The following is a 6056-nucleotide window of genomic DNA, read 5'->3' as shown; positions in this document are numbered from 1 at the left end:
TGTTTGTCCAAAAACCGGCCACAACGCATAAAACATGTGCGCTGCGAAGCAGAAAGCTTGCAGACTCTGAATTCAATATTAGTAAAATGAGTTCCATAAATAAAATCAAACAATGTATTCATAACTCACACCACAATATTGCTTTTAACTTAACTTTTCACTACAACCTCGTAACCAGAAGCCTGTCACGTCTCCTTGAGTTTTGTGGAGTGGAGGAAGGAGGAGCTCCTCCTCCGAGGAAACGCCGAAGCGCGTCATTGAAGCCCGATGGCTTCTCAAGTGGAAGCCAGCATCTGTCCTCCACTCCACTGGGTCGAGGTGGAGTGTCGAATTGAGGCCTGTTGATGAATACGGCCTCGATTCGACACTTCACCTCGACACTCCACCAAGAAGCTTTTCGTGTATCTTGCCTCTGTAGTTTGGAACCCTACAAAACAAAAATATTGTGTTTCAAGCTTCGAAGACGTTAAAATAATGAATTAGAAAGAAACGGCAAAAATATGCTAGACAGAGTGAGATCATTCATTTGTATAATGTTCATCGAAACAAAACACAAACACCTAATACTTCTTCCCAGCATAAGCATCAAGCCTGCCTGCTCTACACACGCGGCTCGAGTTGAAACCCGACACAGTGTTTCCGCGCTCCCTGGAGCGGGGATTATCGGAGGCCCGCTAGGCGCCTGGTCCGTGTTTTCACTGTGCCGCGGAAGGCACGCGAACGAGTGGACCTTGTTTTTCGAAGCGCACACATTTGTTTCCAAAAATTTCCCCCTCCCGGCATCACCTTTCCGTGACGGATTAAGAGCACCGCCTATTTGGGAAGCACCCATTTATCTCGGATATTATCTCGCCTCGCTCGCGTGTCTACGTCTATCCGCCAACACCCCCCCCCCTCCCCCCCTCGCCCTCGGCCCCGCAACGGCCTACTTGCTTTCCACGATCGCTTTGGTAGCTAAAAAGCGCGCGAGATGCGAGCGCCACGCGTGCCCATGCTGGCAATGGCTACACATCCCGCGCCTTCGTCGGGCGCCCCGCGCGATAGAAAGGTGAGCCTGAACGCATGCGCGCAATCGTCCTCCCTCCCTCCTCTACCTCCATGCCCGGCTCCCCAAGCGCGCCGGTGTTTTGTGCGCACGCGCGGATCGCTCAGAGCCGGAAAGGGTAGCGATGGGGAAAAGAGGCGCTTCTCCTCCCGAGCTTCCCTTTTTATTTCGGGAGGGATCCTCCCCTCTCCCATTCCCCGCGGAGAGGAGAAGTGCGAGTGAGTAGAGCCGACGGGCGCGCGAAGGAGAGCGAGGAGGTCGAAGGGGTCTCGGGGCGACTCTGTGGCGCGCTCCACTTGGGCTGGGCGCAGCCGCCGCCAGAGGCGTTTTTGCACGGGCCCACGTTTTTTTTCGGTGCGCGCTGCGCGAAGTTGCCTCGTCGTTTTCTCTGGATTGCTGCGGCCTCCAGCTGAGGGTGTGACCTTTGTGGTGGAGTGTCTGTGAGTGCGCGGAGGGTGTCGCTGCGTCGGCCGGCCGTCGTGGTGGACTGGCCGCCCGGCGTAGTCATCGTCTCCCGGTGATGGGGAGGCGTGGCGGGCAAGTGGCTTACCCGGGATGAGAGGCGCCGAAAGGATTCACACCGCCCTCGAGTGGACTACAACGTCGCCGGCCCGAGCGGATTTGTTTGGCTGAAAGTTGTGTGTTCCGCGCGCCTCTTTGAGACCCCTGCCGGAGTTTTGAGTTGGGTCCAGCGAAGACAGGGGTTGTGTCCCGCTTATATCTGCTCAATTATTTTCCCCGTTGTTAGCGCACATTCTTAGAAACATCCTCGATGATTTTTATAGATTGTAGAAGTGCTACACTGAACATTCAAAATGTGTGGTAAAACAGGCCGCTAACGTTGGCGAAATGTTTTCATCATAATCCTTTGTATAGCGCCAAGATGTACCTCTGATGCCATATGTAAACTGCGGACGAGGTACGGGAAAATCACGAGGGAAGAAATTAAGTATACCCAGAATTACACACTGTCACAATTACGAACTGCCTCGTATACCACCATATATCCCCACCCGCTTCTTCGTCAGCGAGTCGCGCCTTCGGAGGTTGGCAATGCCAGCTGATATAAATTACATACGAGTGCGAGTAAACCTATGGATACGCGAGCTAACCCCAAGCCGCACCCGACGCTCGTACCGAAGCACCTCTCCCTGTCCCAAGGACTGAGCCCCTAGCCCGACGCTCTCGCCATCCCGATTTCGTGGTGGTAAGCAGGCCTTGAAACAGGCCATATTTACGAGTTGCTTCCATGGCTTCCTACAAGTGGCCGCCACTGTTGGTCGCCATCACCCTGCTCGCAGTCTTGCTGAGCAGCACCGTGGGCACGTCGCAGGCGGCGACCGTCGCTAGGCCTAGTTCCCGGGTGGTGCGGACAAAGTACGGACAACTCCGGGGCAAGATTGTGACGCCCAGTGCCCGCTACGGGGCCCACCTTCCCCCCGTCGAAGTTTTCATGGGAGTGCCGTACGTGAGTCCCCCGCTAGGGACCCTGCGATTCATGCCTCCGGTGAACTCGCCGCATTGGGACGACGTCCGCGTGGCCGACGTTCCCGGTCCGGCGTGTCCGCAGCGGCTGCCGGACTTCCTGAAAAACGACAGCGCGACGGCGGCCGCGGCCGCCAAGATGCCCTCAGGGAGGCTGGACCAACTCAGGAGACTGGCTCAGGCATCGCTGGGCAACACGAGCGAGGACTGCCTGCACCTCAACATCTACACACCGGCGTCAGGTCAGTCAGTGCGCACGCTCGAAGTCGAGCCCCGGTGAACAACCCCGGAAAGAGGTTATCTGTTTCGAGTCGAGGGGAGCATCCGTGATGGAGCGCTCGCTTGTCCGTCGTGCAGATATATGCTATAAGCAGGGCCGGATGCAGGAATTTCCTGGGGGGGGGGGGGGGGGGGGGGGGGGGTTAGGTGCTGGTCAGTGTACCATATGTTTAGGAACCCCCTCCCCATCTCCCTCGTTTCACTCCCTAAATTTTACACATGCAGAAATCAAGGAAGGGGTCAGGACATGTCAACCTTCCTCTAAATCCGCCCCTGGCTATAGGGGGAATTCACTGGCGGCCATGGCTATGTCACGACTGCAGAGGGTGTGCTGACGACGACTTTGCACAGCTCCTTTTCAACATGCATTCCACACTATCAAGATTACGGATCATAGCGGACTATTATTATATGAGCTCGTTTTCAGCATCCACTCTGAGCAGCGCACTTAAATATGACGTCCTGTGAATACCCCCTGTACTGGGATTCACCTTAAGTGCAAGCGAGACGAGAAACTACTGGCAACAATGACATTAACTTCTATAGAAAAACATATTATTCCGTTGGATTATTCGCATTTCAGTTGATTTTCGTCACCTAAATAACAGAAAAACGCAAAACGCCATCACTGGCTTTCTCAGTGGAGCTTCATCGGCCACATTGATTCGTAAAGTTGATAGCACTCGGACTTAAGCTGAAAAAATGTATAGATCCTCGAAATACATTGGGCCAACTTTAAATTGAGTTGTTGTTTTTAAGGTGTTGATATCGCAACAACATTAATATGGTTTTCCCCCGTTAACACGCCTAAATCGCTGAAATACGAATAGCTGTGGCTAGTCATTACCATAATTCAAATTGTACTTTTCTTCCACTATTGAAACACTAATGTGCCTTATATTCTCCATTTATGCTCATGCAACACGTTTTATATCTTTAAAGGACCTTGAAAATGCTACCTAATATTACTAAATTCATTTAAACGCGAATGTAATTCATGTTGAACAGGAACGAAGTTAATCCGGTGTTGAGTTACCATCTCTTTCCCACGGGGTCACGAGAAACTTTCCCTTCCCGATAGACTGCTGCCGCTTTCAACGCCTCCAAACTGCTCGAGAGCGGCTTCCATTTTGAGCCGCACCCGATACTAGCATTTCATGTTGCAGCGCAACGAGGCCAGATAACAACTCGTCAGCAACCCCGAAATAGCGTTGGAAATCGCTACGTCTGAAAGGGACCTTACGAAACAACGAAGCTTGAGTGAAGTGGGAAAACCCGCCCTTAGACTTGGTGTGAGGTCTCCTTTCGGTTACGCAATGAGCAATTACCTCGGGTGGTACTTAAGTAGCCTCCTTTTGTAACGAGATGGGTTTGCACAACCACCGTTATAATTTTTAAAGAAAGCAGTTAGCGGAAGAATATAAATTATCGTTGTCAGAGTAATCGGAATGATCTTCTAAAACTTTTTATGAATAGCGTTTCCTTTTCGTCACGTTTGTGGCAAAAAATACTCTCAAATTGTTTAAAGAACCGAGCACTTATAGGTCACGTTAGGATCCTTCAAATTCACTGATCTTTCACGCACAGATAAGCGGTGTTCATCGATGTTGCGTAGTGAACTATTTCTACGAGACGTAAGTGGAGAGAAACGATAGTTAGACTTTGGATGGCTCTCTTAGGTTTTTTTGTACGGTCCAGGAGAGATATTGATTGGTATTCTAGTACTGGACGACTTCAAGACTCAAGGTGATAAGGAACCGAGGGAACACTATTACCGTGTGGCCCGTCATTGTCATTGAATATTGAATATATCTGGGACTGCGGTGGCAGCTCGAGTATGTACAAAACATTTAGTTTAGTTGGGCCAAACTGAAAAAAGGACGTAAGTTCTGAGAGTTACAAACACGTGGTCTTTACTATGAGTTTATCATGTTCGGCGCGCATTAAATGAAAGAAAAATCGTCGTGGTAATATGGATAATTAGCTAAAGTTTGTGAATTATCTTAATTATTGGTTTTAGGGATCATATTTAAATTGCAATGTCAAAGGGGGAGCTTCTAGTAGATGCCAGGAAAAGGAAAAACACCTTTTTACGTTACATCTGAATTTAAAACAGCGCAAAAAGGGCATGGCAAGCACCGCAAAACAATGGCTCGTGGAAAAGTGACTCAGCCGTATAAATGAATTCGTCCCTATCCCACCAGCGCGTCCTTGGTGGGTGTGACGACGCATTTGGAAGGACTACATCACCCTCCGAAGCTTCATTGTGGGCAGATATTGCTGCGCCCTTTTTGCGAACAACTCTTCATTCGGGTTAAAAACGCGAACATTCATCGATTAATATCTCAAAAATTAAATTTTCGCAAGTGATTTTAATTGGTCCGGCCCTTGGTTCAAATTGCCGTCAATACTGCAGTTTGAACATGACCTCATAAGCCAAAAAAGTAAGTGTCTAAATATCAAATTTTTTTATTCATTTTTCCATGCAAGTTATTCCATTATCTAATGTTCTCCGAACATGATAAATACACGGCAAAGACGGCCCTCGTCTAACTCCCCCCTCCCCTTTTATAATATATGTTCCAACTAAAATACAACTTGCTGTATACTACGGAGCGCCATAGGCAGCATTATAATACAGAAAACACTAGATCTCTGTAGGGAGCTTTTATTGCGAAAGGCATTTTCATTATGGTGATGATTTTTGCATAAATCTTGGCGTTTCTATTTTCACCACTTTGCCGTAACCCTCTTAACCCCCTATAGCTCACCGCCAATCGGTGTCAGAATAAAAGGAACAAAAGCAAGATGAAGGCGGGAGGAAAAAATATATTCAGAAGCTCTACAAGAAGTGTATATATATATATATATAACGGGCGTGGTTGCGGAAGGCCAAAGGCGTGGGTATAAAACTGAGAAGAAAAAACCCTTAGTGAAAACAGCAACAACGGACGATTTATTCTTCGACGTTTCAGCCGGAGTCCGGGCTTTGTATACATATATATATATATATATATATATATATATATATATATATATATATATATATATATATATATATATATATTTGTTCTTATATTCTTTTTGAGGAATTTTCATATACATAGTAGGATCGGCTGCACAGTCTTCTACTTCGTAAGCACTGAATAATTCGATCAAACTTAAAGTAAGTACGAAGAAATTAAATCTGCAAATGTTTTAGGATCTATGGGATCGAACAAAATTAATGGTATCGAAAATCTAATTG

At 48.1% G+C, this 6056-nt stretch overlaps 1 pseudogene; it reads left to right on the top strand.

Annotated features, from left to right (window-relative positions):
* The first annotated feature begins 2294 nt into the window (after positions 1–2294).
* LOC115330029 overlaps positions 2295–6056 on the top strand; it is a 65508-nt pseudogene continuing 61746 nt past the window's right edge.

The sequence above is a fragment of the Ixodes scapularis genome, unplaced genomic scaffold (assembly GCF_016920785.2).
Source record: "Ixodes scapularis isolate PalLabHiFi unplaced genomic scaffold, ASM1692078v2 PGA_scaffold39__5_contigs__length_11793443, whole genome shotgun sequence".
Taxonomy (NCBI): domain Eukaryota; kingdom Metazoa; phylum Arthropoda; class Arachnida; order Ixodida; family Ixodidae; genus Ixodes; species Ixodes scapularis.
The sequence above is the reverse complement of the archived record's forward strand: the minus strand, read 5'-3'. Positions and strand labels throughout refer to the sequence as shown.